This window comes from Hoplias malabaricus, chromosome 4, assembly GCF_029633855.1.
Source record: "Hoplias malabaricus isolate fHopMal1 chromosome 4, fHopMal1.hap1, whole genome shotgun sequence".
NCBI lineage: Eukaryota > Metazoa > Chordata > Actinopteri > Characiformes > Erythrinidae > Hoplias > Hoplias malabaricus.
The window spans coordinates 32,027,070-32,051,357 of record NC_089803.1 but is presented as its reverse complement, the minus strand read 5'-3'; the positions used below and the strand labels follow the sequence as shown (position 1 = coordinate 32,051,357).

At 38.0% G+C, this 24,288-nt stretch overlaps 1 pseudogene; it reads left to right on the top strand.

The window, feature by feature from the left end:
- Positions 1 to 1,392: 1,392 nt before the first annotated feature.
- LOC136695007 (hyaluronidase-5-like) lies at positions 1,393 to 11,340 on the top strand (annotated as a pseudogene).
- Positions 11,341 to 24,288: the final 12,948 nt, after the last annotated feature.

The window sequence follows — 24,288 nt, the reverse complement described above, 5'->3', positions numbered from 1 at the left end:
ACTGCTCTCTGACATCTTCATCTTCTTTTCTGCTGAATCCAATTCAAAATCCAATGGGCATTCTTATTTCCCAAGAGTCCAGAACATACAGCTTCAATTCAGAAGATGACTACAAAGTCGATCACTGATCTTTGGCCCAAGCTTCTCTGTTGCCAATTACATTGAGCGTTATGAGCAACATTGAGTTTCGGCATGATATTCCTTATGGACAATCCATGACTAGCACAGAAGTTCAATAACATCACACCACACGGGTTCAGATCAGGCAGGCCATTCCTCTCAATTACTCCAGGTGGAAACATTACAAACATGAACACTGAAGTTCCCCAGCAAACATCCTGCCACCTGGGGACTTATATCCCCATGCTTGCTGGTGCCTCTCACCATGTAAATGGTCCAAATTATTTCCACCTGAAGAAAAATACATTACAAAAAACACAAAAAAGCTGGTTTCTCAGTTTCGTTCCCTATTTCTTATTACTTATCTGTTTTATTACCAGTTTGATCATTAACCTCTGTCCTTTCACATCCTCCACACCATAAACTGAAGAGAATATATAATTCATTTACTATTTACTTCTTTATGTTTTCTACAACATGAATACAATATGGATTTTGGCTTCTGGTTTTGGTACATTAACCTTATGCCAAATAATTTCTTCCTCAAACTCCCCTCACTTTAATTAATAAATGATCCAAAAAAGGGGTTTACTTTACAAAAAAACAAAAACAATAAAGGATTTCTGAAGACTTTAATTAGTTGGAGAATGTGTGCCAGATAAAAGATAGAACTGGATTCCGTGGAGGTCCTGGGGTAGGGTTTGGTGATCATTGTTTTAATAGATGTGTATAGTTTACATATAAACCTGCTGATGGTACAGATTTATCACCTGATGTCATAATTAAACTTTATGAGGAGGTTAATAATTAAACAATAATACATTTAAACTATTACTTCTGAACTTCTGTTTTCTTGATAGGTAAAGAAAAAAAAAGCATACAGGGGCACTGTGTAGGTCAGAGACAATAGCTCATGTGTTGCTGCAGTTTGTGTTGGTCATCCTCTAGACCTTCATCAGTGGACACAGGATGCATTTTTGGTTGGTGGACTATTCTGAGCCCAGCAGTGACAATGAGGGCTTTAAAAACTCCTGCAGCACTGCTGTGACTGATCCACTCACACCAGCACATCACCACTGCACCATTGTCACTGCAGGACTGAGAATAATCCACTACCCAAATTATACCTGCTCTGTGGTGGTCCTGTGGGGATCCTGATCATTCAAGAACAGGGTGAAAGGGGGCAAACCAAGTATGCATAGTGACAGATGGACTCTAGTCTGTAATTATAGAACTACACAGTACTCGTGTGTGGTCAGTTTAGCTGTGAGAATGGACAGTGAGTGAAAAAACCCATGCCCATGTTCAGGGCCCCTACAGGAACACCACAGAAAAAATTTGGTTAGTGGGTCATTCTCAGCACTACAAAGACAATAATGTGGTGGTATGTTAGTGTGTGTTGTGTTGGAATGTGTGGATCAGACACAGCAGAACAGGGCAAACAAATGGATTATAGCCTGTAAGTGTAGAACTACAAAATAAACCTGCATGGTCAGTGCAGCTGAGAGAACCCACAGTGAATGTATTAACAAGGAGGTGGGGCTATTGTTATTGGAGATTGGTACATACATACATAGATTATTCTAGTAGATTTTACTCCAGTTGAAGTTTTAATCATTTTCATTCTCTCTAAAGAAGAGCATTTTATCTACTAAAGCTAACAGTGATTAATAGTACATAATTCAAACCCTTGTTTTTTTTTTATAAATTATATTTTCTTTCTAGGTCCAATAAAAAGCAATGTCCATAACATGACCATCTTTGACGGTGTGTTGGTAATTAATTTACTGCTGTTACTGATGTCCATGGTTGTCCATTACTGCAGCAACCACTGCTTCACCTTTGATCCCAGGCTTTCCCTTCCTGTTCTTGTGGAAAGCACCCTCAGAACTCTGCAAGAGTCACTTTGGCATTAACCTTGAAGCTATTTCCAAATGATGAGCAGCACCTGGAGGACCGCTACTAATCAGTGTTTCCCTCTCCATTTTGACCACTTCAGCATCTTTCCTTACATAGATAAAGAAAAGTGGAAAGCACTACAATGATGGACTTCCACAGATGATTGACTTCCAGAAACATCAGCAACTGGCTGAAAAGAACATCATCTTTTACATTCCAGAAGATCAGCCAGGGCTGGCCATACTGGACTGGATCCGAAACCGGGGTAGCAAAGAGGTCTACAGGGAGCAGTCTATAGAGGCCATCATGGAGTAGAATCTTTCTCTGTCATATAAAGAAGCACATGCCTGAGCCGTAATGACATTTCAGGAAGCAGCAAAGAGGTACTTCCTTAAATCTTTAAAACTTGGTAAGAGCTTGAGGCCATCACGTGGTTGGGGCTATTACTTGTACCCTGACTGTTACAACTATGACTACAACACTAACATGGAGTATTACACTGGGGAATGTCCAGAAATAGAAAAGCTGAGAAATAATGACCTCCTCTGGCTTTGGAATGAATCCACTGCCCTTTTCCCATAAATCTACCGAGAGCTTGTGCTGCAGGAATCCAACCAGGCCAAGCTTTTTGTTCATCATAGGATTCAGGAGGCCGTGAGTGTGTCCAAGCTCAGCAACAACACCTCTGCTGTTCCTGTATATGAATATATATGGCCTTGCTTCAAATACAGTGATTTCAACTACTTTTCTGAGGTCGGTGTGATGTGTTTTGGGTAGTGTCATTGATTTGTGGGCTCAGATGGCCCAGGTCAAGCACAGTTTTAGTGCTCAAACACACCACAGGTGATTTATTAAGTATGCATTGGGTTTGGATGAGAGACTTGTTCTGGACTCGTAACTCATTACTAAACAGTTGTGAACTTAGCTATATCGGATGACCCCTGGTGTAAAAGGCTGAAACCCGTCTTGCATCGACTGACTCTGGCAGAGCATCTGTGGCTGAGACTACCCATATGCATAAACCATTTATTCATGGCTCTGTTGTCTTAACATACAGCAGTTTTAATGCAGTTTAAAATACCCACAGAATTGCAATGGTTTCATAACTCATTATCCAACTGGCTCTGTTTTCCATCAGTATGACCAGGTTAACACCATAGGGAAAGCTGCTGCATTAGGAGCTGCTGGTGACATATCATGGGGAGATACGAATTTAATGAACTCAGAGGAAATCAGTGCTGTGCTGTATGAGGGCTGGCTTTGGGTAGTACACTGTAAATCTGCATTTCACTAAAACATGTTAACTGGGCAGAGGTAAACTGTAGACTGCAGACTGTTTGTAATAAACATAAAAAATAAAATAGAGTAGTTGAAAACAGGAGCAAATATAATCACATGGAGTTGGATGTTGCATTCAAGCTTTCCCCATTTCAGCTAAAACTCTGTTAAGTTTAAAAAGTGAGTATGTCTTAAACATTTGGATTTGCACATTACAAAGATTTACATAATGACAAAAATAATTTTGCATTCTGTATTACTTTGTCCTTTTTTCATACCTATCCACAATGTTTTTGAATAGATTCTATAAACATGTTATAACCCAAGCTTACCTTGAATTACTTTCTAAACTCACTCTAAGGCACCAAGCAGTGTATAGTGTGTCATGATCAGTTTATGTAAGTTTTCTGTGGTGTAACTTAATGAGGCATTATTTAGGCTCTATAAATTATTGAGGCTCTATAAAAATTTCTGGGAACAAAACGGATCATTTCGCATGGAACCTTACTGAATGACTATTTACATCTTTTTACAGTGACTGAACTCTGCAGGTTTGATAGTGATATGTTAGTTTTCCTCTAACACATGCCTCGTGTGCAGCTGCAAAGCACCACCTGGAGGAAATCATGAATCCTTACATCTTGAATGTGACAACTGCCACACAGCTGTGCAGTGAAGTTTAATGCCGTGCTAATGGCTGGTGTGTGAGGAGGGCCTGGGACAGAAAATACTGTCTTCACTTGTCTCCTCACAGGTACCAAATCTACATGGACAGCAAAGGGCAGCTGTTTGTAAAGGGACAGATTTCCCAAGAGGACGCTGAGTGGTTTGAGGAGAGGTTTGACTGTGCATGCTACATAGAGAAGCCTCGTTTTACACAACTCTTTCTGGTTTTGCAAATAATGAAATGTCACTTTTGTCACACTTCTTGTTGGCCAGTTTGGTGATCTGTATAGTGAATGTTGTACTGACTACAATTGTTTGTTAATAATTTTAAACACTAAGATAAATACACTCTTAAGCACTTGTTTGTCCTGTTGTAATTATAGATACTATGCATTATTTTCCTAATGTTTGCTTTAATATTTACCCAACATGTGAAGGTGTAATTAAAAAATACTTATAATCAATAACATATTTATACTGAAATTCATTCATTCATTCATTGTCTGTAAGCGCTTATCCAGTTCAGGGTCACTGTGGGTCCGGAGCCATACCCGGAATCACTGGGCGCGAGGCGGGAACACACCCTGGAGGGGACACCCGTCCTTCACAGGGTTATATTGAAATTTATAAAATATAAATAGAGCCAGTTTAAATGTTTTATCTTGTTGGTTTATGGGTCCTGTTATATTGGAATATTCATAAAAACATTTGATAATTTAATCATGCATTTCCAGTGCAATATCCACAAATTTGCACCACACAGGCTGTGTAGAGGTAGCAGATGTTTTATTAACATTACCTCTACACCTCTCATTAGCTGTTGCTTGAGCTAATCAAGTGAAATGATGACACCATGAGACTAATAAGCAGTCAGGCATAAGAAGACATAAAATGGGCTAAATATGAAATTCTTGCACAGTGGACCAAACATGGTGTATGTCAACATAGTGTACGTATATCATAGATCTGACAGCTGTGGTCAAGTGTGATAATACAGCAATAATTACGAAGTTAAAGTGCACATAGCCAGCTTTTTATGCAGCTGTGAGCCAACTGTTGAAATTTATATAAATTTGAAAGTAAGCACAGAACCTCTTTAGAGTATACACTGCTGTTTATTTAAACTTATGGGGAGAAAATAAGTGCTCTATAACCATATTATGGCATATTTTTAAATATTAAATTTTTATTCAATATATTATTATTATTATTATTATTATTATTATTATTATTATTATTATTTACCTGAAGACAATGTGTTAAGCAGGTTACCTCGGCTATCAAAGATAAAACACTGTTGTATATATATAAAAAGTTGAATTAGCAGAGGCAACAGTGTGGAAGAAATCTTGGGAGATAAGTGAAACTTTTTCCTTCATTTATTTTCTGTAATAGCATCATTTTGTTCAGGGTCATGGTAGGTCCGGATTCTACCCAGAATCATTAAGCACAAGGCAGGAACACACACTACACCGAAGGCCAGTCCGTCACAGGGTAGCTTGTGAGTAAAATCACTACACAAAATGGTTCTGAAGGCAGCGCTGGTTTGGAGGACCTAAAAATATATTTGGTTACATAATATAACAAGCTGCCTCTAAAGAAGCTGCAGTGATTTTACACATGACCCACAGGGCATTGCACACTCACACACAAATCTTTGCACAATTTCACACATTCCACAAACCTACGTGTGTTTCTGGACTGTGGGAGGAATCCGGAGCACCTGTAGTAAACCCACACAGCCCTGAGGTGAGGATATTCCTCCATATCACAACCGCAGGAACAAGGTCCTGTGTAGCAGTGACTCTGCTTAATGCGCTACAGTGCTGCCCAGATGGTCAGTGTTGGGGTAGGTTGGGTACAATGTTGGAACAGGATGCCAGTAGATCACAGGGCATGGCTTCCTGATTATTCACACTTGTGGACACCTGTTAGCACATCGACCTAACAACATACAGGAAACCCACACAGAAAACACACAAATTTATCACCAACAGCAGAGCTGGGCCGCCCTTTCTCACTAAGCATGCTGGTATAGGGCCCCTCGTGTCAAGTTAGTATATCACCAGATGAAGCGAAACTTTCCTTCAGGAAATGAAAGGTGGGAAAAAATGTCTCCACGAGACTGAGCTGCAGGAACAGCAGTGATGTAAACCTGTGACTGTTCTTCTTGAGGTATGATTGTTAATAAATATTAGTCACATAGCTGCGGTAATATATTCAGAGGGAGCGTGCACTACGCAGCTGCTCTCCACGACCTTAAAAGCCTCGGAAAGCCACAGTATCATGAACCAAACTTTTTTTGCACAAAAGTGAAATGTGAATGATGTTTTATACTGTCTACTACTCGTGTAAACTTCCCCAAACACACCATTACACTCTAAAATTCCTTACTATTCCGTTCCACATTAAAAAATGACGTGGTTATTCCATGTGCTAAATTGAGTTTTCAATTCTACATTAAATGCTTCTGCGATTAATATATTTTGATGTTTTGTTACCCTTTAAACAGTGAAGCAGTTACAGGCGCCTGGACAAAACTACTGCATCATTTAAGGTGATGCAATTTACAAGCTGGAGAAACAGTTTGCCATTTTTTCTTCTATTCCACCTTAAGTGCTGCAGCTGTTTATTTATATATTGTTAAATATATATGTGTGTTGATCATTTTATTCTGCATATCGGCTGTTAATTCTTAAGCCAAAAAAGGAGGGAGGACACTAGTGGAGAGTCAGTGTCAAACAAAATTGCCATTTTGGGTAACAGAGTTCAGGTAGGAGGAGTCATCAAACCTGGCTTCACGAGATCTTAGAGCTTTGTGGGAGTAGATCATCAGGAAGAGGGTTGATGAACACTGATGATTCAGCTAGGCTCCACTCTGCTCAGGTGTAACTGATTAAATCAAGGTAGCTCAAGTCATGACTATATTGTTTGTTTATACTTATTTTGACAGTAGATGGCAGCAAAGTATCCTTCTTGCTTTATGTATTATTTCATTCTATCCATAACCATGATTTCCTTGGTCTTTGTTCTATTGTAATGTGCTAACAGTTGATTGGTTGAAAATCCGAAGTCACATTTGTCCTTTCAGGCAAGATTGGTCTTCCCTGTTTTGGTAAATTTATGACAGTACTGCATGTTTCTGATTCTGTAACCCCGATTGCTAAACCAGTTCCACATTCTATATATTAACAGAACAGAGCTGAGAGGTATAAATTGTAGAACACTTTGTGATGTATAATGTGGCTTGATTTGCAAACATGGTGTGAAGAACATAAGAAGGTCATGTTTAAAGGTCAGGTCTGGTCAGATAAGCTGGCTTTGGAAAGATTAAGCTAAACCAGTGAGGTGAAAAGACAAGAAAGCCCACAACCACATCCGTTTTTATCTGTAATGAAATGCAAGCTTGACATTTTTGTCATACCGTGACTGTATAGGGCACTAAACTGGGTGTTGATTTACAGTTAAACAGACACAAAAATGCCACATTAGCATGAATCTGAACAAAAGGCGGCCTAGTGACTGTGTGTGACAGGCGGAGTGTTCTATGTGGTGGGGCTAGCCACTGGACACACAAAAGACAGCTTTACTAAAGAAAAGACCCACATGGACTGTTACAGTGAGTCTATAAACCCACACAAGCATGTAAAAGTGCTCAGCAAAAAGCAAGAATCTTCATACAATCTCTACAGGAGATATTTTGATTAAAATATATTTTAATGTAGAGCTTTCATTTTGTATACAATAAGAATTATTGAAAAATCACTCAAAATACCTCTATCCTATTACTTAACTGAAATATAGGCTCAAGTACAATAATATATAAAGACGTCTTAGTTCATCCAGCAATTATCAGCATATTTTTATGCTGATTTTGACATAAATAAAACTACTTAATTTACTTGTTACCACCCAGAGAGCTGATATATGGTAATATGCGCAATATTCATACATACAAGTGCTTCATGAGCAATGCATTGAGCGCAGGGCCTATTCAGAATCACTGGGAGCAAGGCAGGAAACAACCTGGACAGGGCACCGGTCCATACAACATTCACAGGGCTTCACTCACTCAGTAATGCAGAAAATTTCACATAGTCAGTCCATTTACAAACAGGTTATTGGACTTCATGAGGAAACGGGAACATTCACGCCAACATGAAGAGAACACACCTCATGGACTGTAACACAATCTGGAAATTAAACCCAGAATCCCAGTACCCTGGAGCTCTGTGGGAGCGACACAACCCTGTTTCATAACCAAGCTTCCCTATGGCAGCATATATATTTCAAATATATAGCATATATATCAGTATGTGTATTTCCTTAATATCCTTATAGCTGTCACATATTGATATATGCAATAGTTGACATATTTAGAAACAAATCATTTTTATTATTATTATTTGCTGAATGCAGTTACATTAAGTTGTAATCGATTACATTTGGAACACACACGTGGACAGTGTTGTGAAGTCATGGCCTAGCATTACCTAAAACAAACTCCTCACACACAGTAACCTGAGGCGAGGATCAAACCCAGGACCATGGAACACTGTGGCAGCAACAGACGTAAATCATCGTGTCACACACTATTAAATATTTGTATTAAAACTGACATTTACATATGGTATGTGTACTGTTCCTGCTAATCAAATGTATATGTTGGAGTCATATACTATTCATGTATCTGATATTCATCACTTTTTTAAATGTATACATATATATTTCCACCTACCAATGTGTGTTTTTGGACCATGGGAGGAAACCAGAGCACCAGGAAAAACCCATGCGGACATGGGGAGAACACACCAAACTCCTCACAGACAGTCACCAGGAGCAGGTTTCAAACCAACAACCCCAGGCCCCTGGAGCTGTGTTACAGTGACACTACTTGTTATGCCACCGCGCAGCCCTTGAAGCAACACAGTATAATGCAATTCAACACAAAGTAACTAGCAGCTAAAAAGGGAAAGGCTACAATGTACCTAGAATAAAGCAAATTCACTTCCAGTAAAAAAGTACTCAAGTACACATACAGTAACTAGAACTGTTTTTACCCCTCTCAGGCTGTGTGAACCTTAAAAACACAGCATTCATGTGATGCATGTTTTATTTGTGACAGGTGTTTGCTTTGATGCTCTTCCTTCAGGAAAAGCCTGCGGCAAAGACAGCTTCAAACAAATAAGAACAGCACTGAACGGAGCATGTCAGAACTGAAGGTTGTGCAAAGCATTTTGCATCTGATACATTTATACATGACTCAAGGGCTCAGTTTCACCTTCAGTGATTAGTGTCAAATAATGCCGGGTCAAAAAGATGATGCACACACTGTAGGCAAAAGTTTGTGGACACATTTTTAATTTAATATTTTATTAAATGCTTGTTTAACGTTTTCCTAAGATAAAGACATTAACAGGGAGTGTGTTCCCCTTTGCTTCATTTTTTCCGAGAAGGCTTTATACGAGATGTTAATTTTAGAGGCTTAAATTAGGCTTTAGACTATAGGTTTTGACATTACTGTGAGGATTTGCTGGCATTCAGCAACAAGAACATTAGTGAGGTAAGATATCTTCGTTCTGTGGATTGGGCAGATATAGCTAGGGCACATGAGGTGGACAATTCTTTACAATCACTCAAAGATGTAACGACAAATGAAAAGTGGACAAGATTCACTTTGTGAGTAGGAATAATATCCTGTTCAGGTTTATACCAAACCAACAGGGAGAAGCACTGCAGGTGGCAATTCTCATACAGAACAACAGTGACTTCTTTCAGTATGCACATGACCAGCAATTTGGATACAGCTGTGGTTCTGGATTACAAACACCTCTCCAACTCATTCCATATATACTGGATGGAGCTTCATCACTCCAGAGAAAGCAGTTCTATCTATTCATATCCCATTTTAGGTTTTTTGTTTTACCCCTCCAGCAGAAACTTGGCATTGGAAATGATGTTAAACTCATGTAAAGATGATCCAGGGGAGATTACAAATGTTTTTGTGTGTGCTTGACAGAATGCATGCATCTTGAGTGGAAAGGAAAGGAATCTGTAGCTTGTGGTACTACATTATTATTATTATTATTATTACTGTTATTATTATTATTATATTAGTCAGTATTTGTATAGTGATTTGATGTTCGTGGTTTTCTTTGATACTGTCAAAATAAGAGTGTTTTTCATTATGTATAATATAAAATCTGTACGTTGATATATTTGGGCTGGGGTTATGGATATGACCATGGTTTTCGTTTCACACTGACCCAGTAACATATATTTTAACCCCCACTTTAAAGACCATCTGTCAGCAACGTGGTCAATCTGTAAGCCCCCAAAACATACAGTGTGTGTGTGTGTGTGTGGGTGGGTATGTGTGTGTGTTTGTACTCATTTATGGATGAGTAAATGAGCCTTTGGGGACATTAAAGAGCTGCTCATGTGTAAAGACAAGGATTTTGCCTCAACCACACCTCCATTTTACAGTTTTGTTAAACTGGAATTAATGCAATAAAAAATCTACAGGACTTTAAAATCTCCTTAAAATGTAAAATTTCTTCGCATTTTGGATTTAAAAATAATCTGGTAGTGCTTTTTGTGAAGTTACATTTTTTATATCTAGCTAATGTGATATCTGTTATGCAAATATACTGCAAACCTTTATCTTATTTATTTATTAATACATTTGCAGTTTTTTATTATATGATGGCTTCAGTACTAAGGATTTTATGGCATATACAGAGACAATATAATTGCATATATAGTGACAATAATAATTAAGTCCATTGTTACATATTTAACATACACTGTTCCCTTTTCCTTTATTTATGTATTTATTTATTTAATTTTATTTAATTTATTTATTTACTTGACTCAAAAAGTGCCTGTGAGTGTCTGTTTCCCTGTGAAGGACTGGCGCAACCTCCAGGGTGTGTTCCCTAGAACAGTTTGGTTATTTTCCTATTTTAACATATCTGCTTATAATCATCAGTTTGCTAAAATCACAGGAAAAAATAAATAAATAATGGAAACTGACTCTGTATTTGCTTACTCTGCATTTGTTAGCATTATGCCTTCTGGTAAGACTATAATGAAATTTCCCAAGCTATATCTCATGACCCCAGTCCCAGCAAACATGACCACTGTGTAGGTTTACCTGCAGGCTAAGTTCTGTGGAGAGTCTGAGGAACAAACTGGCTTTATTAGTGTTATTTACAGCTAAAATAGCACTCGCCGGAGGGTATTATCTTCCCATATAGAGGAGCCTGAATCAGCCAGCTTTTGTGCTCTGTTGTCACAGCCATTAAGGGTCAGCGGGGGAGTCTTGTCAGTGTGCAGACAGTGGCAGTGGACATGGGTTATCATGAGGTGATTTAGAGGCTTGCCAACTCCAACCCACAGACATAGAACTGAATTCCTTGATCTCTGGTCAGTGACTTGCACATATTTTATTTCCCTTATGCTTAACTTATTTGGGGGATTAACAATAATACAATTATTAGTCTTTAGTTCAGTGGGGCATATTTTACCCATTTTCCTAATGTGGTTAAAATACTACAGGTATCAATCACCACAGCACCAAACTCCCTCTGTTTAAACAGCCCTGTTAAGAATGACTGGTTTCAGTCCCTTCTCTTTTAAATGAGAATGAGCCACAGCCTAGAAGTGAGGAGTAAGTTAACGAGAGCTTCTTTTTTCAACATTTTTGTTTGCTGCTTGCTGTTCTCTGTTTCTGGTTCTGACATATTTACTCAGTACACTTATTTCTCAGTGTTCATTGTGTTTGTTTTGCATTGTCTTGCACTCTCAAATGAATGCTGGTCCAGTGCAGTAATTGGAGAGTCTCAGATGGGGAAGTGCAACAGTCTATCTGCTTGTCTGTCTTTTTACAGAAACAATGCACTAAACTTTGCAGAAAAAGCACATTTTGTTCATTGCGAAGGGTGTGTATTTATAATAATCAACTAAAACTTGCAGTCTGATGTCCAAATTTTGCATAAAATTGTACATCCATTCTTGTACAGGAAAATGAATTATACCAAATAATCTGGATATTTCTCAAGAACTGTATCATAAAAAGTTTCTCTAACTGAGAAAATATCCTGGTGAAGATTATAGCCTTGAAACTGTCTTTATCGTGTCCACACAAAGCCCTCATTAACGTCCATCGTGCTTGAGTCAGTGTTGGCCCAGAGCTCAGGAATGAAAGCTCATTAGCACTGTCTCTGCATTAGCAATAATTACTGAATTCACTTGCTAGTCACAGGCCCAGAAGTAATGTGGGTCTGGTGCAGATGAATGACCCCTCCCTCCCCCACCCGCCTCCTCCACCTTTTGCTCTCCACTCCGCTCTGATCTCGGCTCTGAGGAGCAGCTGTCCGCTTAATACAGAAGAAGGGGCCGGAATGTTCCAGACAGCCTCCATTAGCCACACACCAGAGCGGAGTCTTTGTGTCCAGCTTCAAACACTGGGGGAGCTGAGGAGATCCACAGATATGAAATGCCACTATCAGTTACAAAACCCCACACAGAGCTCCACAAGATTATGAGAAAATAATAGAGATGGCAGGTGTATTTAAGAAGTCCATCTCTTTACAAGATTTGAAAACATCAACAGCCCTTTACATTGGATGAAAATTTCATGACTAAGGGAGCAACAGAGCTTTCTGAAATGTAAAAATCTGAAGGTCTTTTAGTTACTGTAACAGGTGTCAATGTGTCCATATTAAAGAAAAACATGTGAAACATGCTAACATTTCGAAATCTACTGTTCATTTCACCACCCATACAATCCACTTATGCAAAATAATACATTTTTAAATTTTAAAATTTTTAAGACATTTTAAAATACTTATTTTGTCAAAAACAAATGCATTAATATAAATATATATATATACACATACATTCAGCCAAGGCCCATTTGCACCAAATGTGGCGTTATGTGAAGTGTTTTATACCAGATGGATTTTTTTAATAAAGGACAAAGGCAGCCAACTAGAAGAGAAATCTGTTAAATCTGTGATTAATCTTGTAATGTTCAAATTCCATGAACAAATCGATTTTGTTTTTCTCTGAAACCTCCTCAGAAAAGTCTTTCCTCATCAGTGAAACAAGGACAGAAGAGTATCTCCGGTAATTCTTTTACAAATGTCTCCAGGAATCAGCACAGCTGCCCATCACTCCATAAAATCATTTATAACTGGAAATAAACTGACCTTTACGACCTTCTGAGACTTATTCTCAAGGTTCTTCAGACCTTCTGGTTTTAATGAGCTTTGATAGAACAGATCCACAATGTGGTTTTGCGTCACATTCTAGATAGGCTTTTGCCTTTTAAATTTGAGATGTAGCTAGAAAAAGACAGGGTGCTCTATAGGGTGTGTTTTTGTTTTTTTGGGGGGTCATTAATGTGAGTGTGTGATTGGTATTATATTTCAGTAATAATCTAATAATCTCATGATGATAACTTACTATCCCATAATTCTGATATATGAGAAATGTTCTCATAATTATAACTTACAACCTCATAATAATAATTTAATAGTGAGAAAAGACTCTCGTTATGATGATTATTTTGATGAAGCAAATTATAATTTTAAGCTGTTAAATAAGAAATATTCTAATTATCATGACTTTTTAATTCATAATTATCATTGTCAATATGAATAATGGCTAATCACCTGCTCAGCTTATATTCGATATGTACTGCTGTTTCATCAGTATAATCTAATTCATATTACACTTCCATTTAAATATGTATTTGGTATAAGGAATATTTACAATGCAGTGACACTTTGCATCCACTTCACCCGAGTTTATATCTGCAATATCTGCATCACAAGACACCCTGCTCTGTCACTTCATTCTTCAGATTACTCTGTGGATGTTGACAGTCCAACCTACGGCACAGTCACTGCACTCTTCATTTTATATTTTTCTGTGGACTTTCTCCTCATTTTTAATCCTTTTATTTTTGCTGTACTTTTTCTACTTTCCTGCAATATTGTAGTACTGTTGTAATGTGTAAGTTTCCTTCTGAGATTAATAGTGATTTATTTAGAATATACCTACAGTGCCCTCCACAATTATGGGCACCCCTTGTTAAGATGTTACAAGCCCTAAATTAAATAAAACTTTTATTGCAGAAGCATAATCTCACACTGAAAAACATAGAAAAATGTGAATGTAGCAAAATTATTTTTCATTAAATAGCCTTCGCAACTTAAAACAACTGGAACAGTGGCATACAAGCCTGGACCAGAATGTAAGTTTATCTTGTCACCACGCACAGTGAGGAGGATGGTAAAATTTCTCCAAAGCTCACTGTTAGAGAATTGCATCAAGAAGTAGCATCTTGGGGTCACAAAGTCTCCATAACAACCATGAAGTGCTATCTAGTACATGCCAACAAGCTGTTTGGGAGGCATGCATGGAAAAAAGCCTTTCCTCACTTAGTCATAAATGTAAATGTCTGGCATTTGCTAAGTGGTACTGGGACTTCAGCTGGGACCATGTGCTTTGGTTGGAGCTTGTTGGAGCAAACACTGTAATTGGGTCTGGCGTAACACAAAAGATGAGTATGTGGAAAAGCATCTCATGCCCACTGTGAACCATGGGGGAGGATCGGTGTTGCTGTGGGCCTGTTTCTCTTCCAAAGGCCCCAGGAACCTTGTTAGGGTGTGCGGCATCATGAACTCTTTGAAATATCTGGACATTTTAATCAGAATCTGGTGGCCTCTGCCTGAAAGCTGAAGATGGGTCATCACAGTGTTTTTCAGCAAGATAATGACCCTAAACATGTGACCAAATCTACACAAAAATGGTTCACAAGGCACAAAATCAAGCTCTTCCCATGACCATCTCAATCCCCAGACCACAATCCAATAGAAAACCTGTGGGGTGAGCTGAAGAGGAGAGTGCATAGGAGAGGACCCAAGACTCTGGACGATTTAGAGGTTGTGCAAAGAGAAATGTTTGATGACCCCTCTCTCTGTATTCTCCCATCTTGTGAAATGTTCTAGATGTGCTGTCTTGTTGGCAAATGGGCGTTATACAAAGTATTAACATCGGGGTGCCAGTACTTGTGGCACACATGATTTCATGTAAAATAATTATTTCTTAATGTTGGATTTTTCTCTTTTTTTGCATGTCTGTCCTATATTATTAAAAACATGAATGTACTGCAAGTCTAATAACCCATCTTAACCAGGGGTGCCAATAATTGTAAAGGGAACTATATGTATTTTTTGCAAGGCTTCCATATTTCAAGTGTGCTGAATGTGAGGAACATCAGCCCAGTGTGGCCAGTTTCTGGCTTTTCTTTGGGACCACTGAGTTACAAGGCACTGGTGGCTACTTGGCCATATCCCACATGCCATAAAACAGCCCACACAGGACCGGGATTGTTCCCTCTTGACCCCGAGAGCCACAATGACGCAAACAGTTCCCTTTGTACAAATGGAAACTCAGCAAAGGTCTTCAACCATTGTTTCTGTGTTTAAATTAAAGCCAATGCAGAGTCATCAGAAGAGAAACATTTGGAAACTTATCAAAACATCATGAAATGACACTGCCTCAGTTTTTAACTACAGTCGGCTCTAAGCGTTTGAGATTTAAACATTAGTGTATTTGAGTTTTCACAAATAGTTATCAATAATCAAATGGAACTTTTTGTGGAGTTTTTGTGGCTTAGTGCAGATCATCACAAAAGAATCACACTGACTAGAAAATGTAAAGAAAACTAGTTAATCAGAAATGCAAATATAAATGCATAATCAATCTATTTTATCATGTAATACCATAAATATATAGTACACAAATGTATTCTAATAAATTACATTTCAGTGCTTTAAAGAACTGCAGACTGCAATATGTTTTGGGGCATCATGCTCCTTTACTTAGTACAGCCTCAGTCTTGTGTTTTGTCTCTTACACTACATTCCTTGACATAAGTCACTCCCAAGTTCTTCCCCTGTGGGCGTGTTCAGAGTCACTTGTGTGTAGTTTGGGACATTGGTCAGTACATTATTGTGCCTGGTCTGTGGAGTATTCTGACCTAATTTCATTCTGTTATGTGTCTTCATCATAATTAAATAAAAAGTACATGAAATCTCAGATTGATTTATTTCTTGTCATATTTACACCTGTTTTTACAGGAAATGACTGGTCACTTGTCACTTTGTTGGGGCAAGGGGTCAATGTGTTTTGTAGGTAATATTTTTTTCAACTTTTTAAAATATTTAAAGCAGGATGTTTTTAGTGTCAATGTTTGGGGGTGGCAGGGGCCTGGAGATATTTGCAGTGTTTTTTGTTTGAATTGTTTCCACTTTTATGGGGTTGTGTGCCCCTAAACACCACTAATGTGGAGGGCCAATTAAATATTTTAAATCTTCCCATAAAACTTCCTATGTGGTGTCACTGTACACCGCATTATGAGCTGAAATTGAGTCCAGAATACACAGCCCCTGACACGGCTTCAGCGGAATTCTTTCCCACACAGAAACATACACAAAGAGAGTGACACAATGCAGAGATTGTTTATGGTTCTCAGTCAGTGCGGTTATTGTGCTGCAGAAGACCAGGACTCTGCCCAACATCACCTTCAAGCCTTCACAAGCATAACAGCAGTAATTACTATAGCAATAAAACACGTACATACTCGTGTTTTATTCATATTCATCAACGATATTTAAAAAGACATTAACATTAAAAATCAATAAAAAACACTAACACAAAAAAATCTTAAAAGATTTGGAAGAAAAAAAATATCAAGGAAACTGCAGTTGGTTAAAACCTTCACACTGTGTAGAGATTTTTAAAATAGGTTCCTGTACACTCACATATATCATTTACAAAGGGCAGTCCTTGGAAGGATATTTAAGGAACTAGAAATAGTTCTTCTATGCCTTCTATAATACCAGTGTCACTATAGGAAGTGGCAGTTGATAGTAATGTTTTTACCTGTTGTGACAAGCTTGTGTGTTTGCTGTGTACTGCAGGTGAACCTTCAGACCTGTGGGAACATATGATTTAGTGGAGAACACACTGTCACTGTGCTCTGTTGAGCTGACGAATGATTGCAGGAAACAGGTTTGTCCTCAAGGGCAATAGCTGTGTCTTTTCATTCTGAGAAATATATAGTGGAAAAGGATTCAAATCCAACTCATTTAGTAGTGAAAGCTGAAATGCTGCTTTAAAACATGTTTTAAAACATTTTTTTTTGCTTGGAGGGGAAAAAAGCTTTTTCTAGGACAGTCAGACTTAAAAACTTGTTGATTTTGATGCACAACAGTATTTGATTCATTTATTTTTGTTCTTTTTTTTGTAGTTTGAGTTTGAATGGTCAGGTGGCCGGACGACAGGAAGACTATTCAGAATGCAGGCTGTTAGTTATTTGGAGTTTCACTTCAGATGAACAAAAGAGCAGTCCCTGCAAGGGGAAAGACTTCTGTTCCTGTATGTAACAGCCATAGCAACTGTTCTGGGCACAGTTTCCAAAAGCAGCTTCCTCATAAAATCATCTTAAGTAAAAGAGAGTTTGATGCTGGCTCTAAAATGTAAATATGACATTGTTCCAAGATGATTTAGGGAAAGTAGAAATTATTATTATTATTATTTTAATACTTTTTTGGGCGACTTTTAAACTCCACTACATTTCAAAATCAAATATCTTACCTTTTACTTCACTACATAATGAAAATCTTCCAATTCTTTTGGTTTATTTGTGAATAAAACCGTAACATGCCTGAACAAATCTCCCGGCTTCGCACAGCTTTCCGCGCGACACTGTTGCCAGGAGACAGACGGATAGATCGGAGCGCTAAAACAAACGAACCTCAAGTTTCTCCGCTTAAAACCGATAAGAAAAGCAGACTTTTTGATTTGAACTGTTGTGCGTATTTGAGACTATAAGTAATCACTTGTTTCAGTTATTAGCATCGTTATGAATTAACAAATTATTTGTACCGTTTAGTCAGAGTCAGCAGTGACTACTATTCATATTACATGGTTTACGGAGGGGGCGGCACGGTGGCGCAGTCACACAGCTCCAGGGGCCTGGAGGTTGTGCGTTCGATTCCCGCTCCGGGTGACTGTCTGTGAGGAGTTGGTGTGTTCTCCCCGTGTCCGCGTGGGTTTCCTCCGGGTGCTCCGGTTTCCTCCCACAGTCCAAAAACACACGTTGGTAAGTGAATGTGTGTGTGTGTGTGTGTGTGTGTGTTGCCCTGTGAAGGACTAGCGCCCCCTCCCGGGTGCCTTACGCCCAATGATTTCAGGTAGGCTCTGGACCCACCGTGACCCTGAACTGGATAAGCGGTTACCGATAATGAATGAATGAATTAATTAATTAACGGTTTACGGATCTGTAGGTGTCATCAATAACTCAAAACCGAGGGTGAGAATCAGTTGCAGGTTAATTAAAGTGTTTAACTATTTACAGTGTAAAGTCAGAAAAACTTAACACGTATTTAAGAAACAGATGGTTCCCAACTTAGAAGTGCAGAAATAGTTCAAACTGTAACTATAAACAAAGTAAGGGAACAGAGAGCTTAAAGAACTATACATTACAGCTTCAGAATAATTGTGATGCTTCACTGAGCTGTAATAGGGAGAATATGTCTCTGTCAACGCTAATCTTGGCTCAGCACTGCAGAAACTGCACTTTTATAGGAGGGAATAGGCACATTTTTCCCTGTGTTCCTGCTCTTTGTTGCAAGTTTTTTCATCCATATTTTTCCTTTGTTTAACCTTTTTATTCATTCTGTGATGCTCAAACCAATGTCTGAGGAAATCTCTGGCAGTGAATTGCTGCTGTCTGCAGTCTCTGTAGTGTGAAGGACTTCATAATTTTGGACTTACTCAGTTCAACTTGACCCATGTTCGTCTGACTGTGGACCAGTCACAGTCATTGTGGTCTGCGTTGTTGCAATGCATAGTTAGTTGTATTTCTGGAGAGGTATGAGTCAGGCAACAGTGTAGGACTCTGTTCAATGTGTGCCCTACTGTGTAGGTGGCTTAATACTCATCGGGCTTAATACTCAGGAGACAGCCACTTTTGTTTTTGTCGAGGGCAAACAACTTAGGCGTATGTGACAGTGGACATTCATTGTAATTTATCTTTGGCAGTTTCTGATTTGTTCATCTGTGTCACACTAATTAATGACATTCTATTAAAATACCAGTGAACCAAGCATGGCACAAGTCTTTTCACCTACAATGTTTCGATTAAGCATGAATCTTGTTACAAAATGATAATAGGTAAACCATGGTACTTTTAATTTTGATACTTAAGAACATTTGAAGGTAAATATTTTTGTACATTTACTCAAGTAAAGATCTACAATGAGGACGTATACATTCACTGGAGTAACATTTTACATTGAGTATCTGTACTTTACATTGAGTACAGGTACTAGTCAAGTACATGGTTTGGACTGGTCAGAAGCAACCTAAATACACAGCAGTTGTGACATCACAACCACATCTAACTGAACTTTTAAATCTCAAGTCTAAAACAGTGTGGAGGGGAGGTCTCATCCCTAGGGAAATGTTGATCTTTGTGCTTAGTTTTTTTTAATAAATTTAATTAAACATTTTCAGTTGTAGATTTTACTTAAAGTTGATTCGAATATGTCAGCGCAGACTTCAGCTTTTGAGGGGACTCAACGCAAGGAGCACTTCTGAGGATGTTTTTTGACTCAGCTATCTTCTATAGAGTGGTCTGCTGGGGCAAGAGCATTTTGACTGCTAATAGGAAGAGACTTAACAAGCTGGTTAAGTAGGCCATCTCTGTCCTGGGACGCCCCCTTGACCCAGTTGAGGGGGTGGGAGGTAGGAGAATGATAACATCATGATGCATGATGGAGAACATGTCCCACCCCTCACAGGACACTCTGGGCAGCTCCATTAGTGACCGGCTGATTCTCACACAGTGTCAGAGTGCAAGACACTACAGGTTCTTCCTTCCTGCATGTGTCAAACTCCATAAAAAATCCACTACCAGTGGACCACACCGGCATTAATACCACCTATTTATCTCAAATTTTATATACAATAAATATGGCTCATTACCTTTTATTTCTTAATAGTCCCTAGTGTATATACCGTGAAACTGTATTATAAGGATTTCATTTTGAATTTCTATTAACATATTCTTTTTATATTATACATATGAAGCTGTAAATTCAACACTGCAAATTTCCCAGTAGTGGGATTAATAAAGGCATAAATTATACACCTTATCTTGACATGGATTAGAGAGAAGAGAGTAGTAGTAGTAGTACTGTCTTTAGCACTATTTGTGTTCATCATTCAGTTAGTGACCCTTAAACCCAGTCAGGTACTCTGTTGAAAGTATAATTGCCAGGATAGAGAGGAATATGTGAGCTGATTTAATATAGAACTATCATGAATACATGAGTGAATGTTAATAAGAATATGAAGAACATTTTTAAGTGAGTTGAGTGGAGGTAAATTATAAGTCTCTTCATGAATTAAATCACTAATGAAGCATGCATTATTGAGAAGAGCAGATGAATTGCAGTTAATATTAAAGCATTAAGCCAAAGTGGATTGCTCTGTTTCACAGAGACAACAGCACTAGACCTTAAATCAATACAATTATACAAGCTCAAGTGGTAAAACCCATTTGCCCCTACAGCAAATGTGGTAGATTTGCTCTGACATGCCCTGTATCCAATCTGTAACTGGTTTTAGTATTCTGTGATTGCTTGACACTTTGTGAAGCAGGTGTGCACTGATAGAGGTCAACTTTGCATGGTACTAATTGGAATACATATGTTTCTGTTAGTAGTTGTCTGTGTTAGTGTTATACTACCCCCGGTGCAAAACAAAGGAAACAAAGTACTGTGCAAGTCTTGGGCACCTATGCTTTTTATTATTTAAAATGATTTATCTTGCCTTTGAATTAACACAAAAACATAAACACTTTAAAAAATGTACAAGATTTTTTTCTTGCAAAAAGTAGTAGATGTGTTGTGAGCTAATGTGAGGAATAAAGTTTGCTTCTATATTCTCGTTGATCGTGTGGCGTTTTTAAAAAATCACCAGCACAACTGGATTTACATAATGAAACATCAATTAACCATGGATTGTAATCACACATAATACTTGACTGTGCGAAAGTTTTAGGCACCTGACAAAATGAGATTTAAAAAGCTATTTCTCTGGGGAGTAAACATTGGCTCAGAGAAAATATTACAATAAAACAAATAAAACTAACATAGTACATAGTAGTTTTCTGTGTGAATGTGTTTAACTCATTCCAAATCTCTTCTCATGGCAGTCCAGTATTATTTGAGGTTATCATGCAATGCCTATTTTGGTTAATAAGTACTTCATTATGTAAAATCAAGTGTTTTAATGAATTAAAAATGTATTATGTGAACAAGCAGAATATCTCGAAACAAACCTTGTTCTTCACACTAGCTCACATCACATCTGCTACAAGTTTCAAAGCATATGTGTCACAGCTGCAAAAAATTGATTTGAATTTAATGTTTTGTTGTCAAAAAAGCTAATAAATATATGAATCCAACTATTGAGCATCAGTTTAATCCTACCTATCCACATGACAGCCTTTTTGAATGAGGAGCTATGCAGGACAGGCAAAACTGAGGTGAACATGAATTAAGATTGCTTTCAGGTCTTTTGATAAGTTGGTTCATCAATCCGGAGATCACTATTTTGGAGATATTTACAACTACACCACTTACTTGGGCGTAGGCGTTAACCGACATAGCCCACCACCTAATGAGTTATTATCCAAAGTAATTCAAGTTTATCGTAGAGGTCATGAGGCCTCTGCATATTTTTTCATGCTGGTAGAGAACCTGGGTAATGGAATTTATGTAGCTCCTAAAAAATTATGGGAAAAAGATTTAAATTTATCGTTGGATGAAAAAGATGGTGAAAAGATATTTCAAAGCTGTAAATTGGTGTCAAGAGATGTCAAATTTAAATATATACCAGCTTATTGATTGGGGGACATTTATAATAAGGGTTTGGAGAACAGTGGGATCACCATCATTTCAGGATTGGCCTACAGAGCTGAGTAAAGTGGCAGCATATGAGAAGTTGTCATATAGGATGATGGAGCAATTGGGTATATATTGGCCGAAGTGGGGCAAATATTTGGACAACCTACAGGAGTCTTGAGGCTTCTGAAGTAGCAAGACTCTATTTTATTTTATTTTTTACCCGCAAGTATATGGGAACAGTATGTGGGATTTGTACAATATTATAGAAGTTATGAGTATGTTGGGAAGCAGACAAACCCTGTTTCTTTTCTTTTGCGTGCATTAATGTTACAATGAATCCAGTGGGGAAGGGATATCGAGGAAAAGGGGTTATTAAGATGATATTTCATTGACACTTATGCTTCAGTATTTTGTAATATGTATGGAAACGGAGAGTAATAAAAATAGTAAATCACAAAAAGATTGCTTTCAGTGCATAAATTCCTATAAATGACTTGGATGTTCTTCAAGGAAAAAAAAATATGCAAGAAAATTGAAGGGTTTCAGAATGACTGCTGATTTCTCTCCAAACAGAATACTGGCATAATTCGTTTAGTAAAAACCTATTTAAGATGATAGAACAAGATGGAGACTGCTACTTACTCTGGTGATCCATTCAGCTCCAGCCATATCAGAGTGGCCTTGGCTGAGAAAATGTGAGAATTCTCACAGGAAAACAAGGACAGCTGGCCAGATTCCTTTCTTCCTGCTGTTAAAGGGTTGATGGGGGACACAGCGCAGGCTTGAAAAATGAAAATATATAAAAGATTACTCAAAGGATTATTTTTCAAAAGCAACTCTGGATGTTTCTTTGATATTTCAATTCCCAATCCTGAACATTCCTGATAAACATTCCCAGCTAAATCTAAACAGTGTAGCCAAAGGCAACAGTGATTTTCATTCATATTTCTGCTGTCTTTATATTTCTAATGGCTTTAGCTGCATTATGTTTGGGGAGACGTTCCTGTCTGTCTCTATATGTTTGTTAGGATGAAAATAAGCATTCTGATGGATGATATTCATTAATATAGGGACTATAGTCCTATTGGTCAAAAGCCACAAATAACACTGCAAAGGTGTGTGGTCTTGTGTGAGGGGGATGTTCTTTTGTGCAATGGCATTTGGATATTACTATGGCTCAATTAGGCACATCTAGAGGTATCTGATGAAAGGGGAAACATTCACAAAGGGTTTTTCATGCATTCATTTAAGAAAAAAATAAAAACAGGAAAGTTGGCAGCACCAAGAGTACTACAGCACAAGCCAGAAGAAGCATCCACATTGTGTATACAGTGTGCGTGAAACAATAAGCAGAGCCCCTCAACATAGAGCAGAGGGTTCTCAGTGCTTTCACACTCATTAATGCATCCAAGCGTTCATCACAGGCAGTGACCTAGAAATGAGGAACAATCCCACAAAGACAAACACAAGACAATACATTCTCTATCCTGTCAGAACAGAATCCACTCAAATCAGATATATCAGATTATACAGCACAACAAGAGTAGACAGCCATTACGAATGTTCAGCTCACTGGAGCCCACAGCTGAGGAAGGGGACTGTAGATAATTTTCGTTGATTTAAGCTCTATGTATATCAAGTGCTACTCTTCCATTTAATTTGGTTTAAAAATAACAGGCTTAAATTAAGTGTTTAATTATCACTTCAGGAAGTATTTCTATGTAGATTCCGCTAAGTTAACTCTATAGGTTAGTACTTCAGGAGCTGAACTGAAATCTTAAAACACTACACTAACCTCCTGCATGTTTAGAACTTGGTGAACACATTCTCTGCATTTTACCTAAACACCTGATCCAGCACATGGGGAACTTGTTAATGGGTCTTTCCACCAAGTTGTGACATGTATGCTGCAGTGAGAGCTGAGCTCTTAACAGTCCTGGTTCACCACTGATGCATGTGGAGTAAGAAGTCCAGGGTTAAGCAGTCGAGAGTATGTACACACATTAAATATTCAAACACTACAGTTGTAAGCAAAATGAGAACTATGATGAGAACAAAACAAGAGCTAGTTTAATAACTAATTATTTTCCTTAAAGTTTATGAATCCAAACTCCACTGAAATTACATAACAACTTGCAAATAATATTCCTGTGACCTAGAACTCCACAAGTGGGAGAAAATGACAAAGAGAGCTTATCACTGATTAATAATTTACATTGCATGTATCATCTACTAGGACTGATGTTAATTTGGGATGATGAATTATTCATCAAAGTGGTATGTGGGTTTTAATGACACCGATTTAGAAAGCATTAAAATGCTGGGAAAT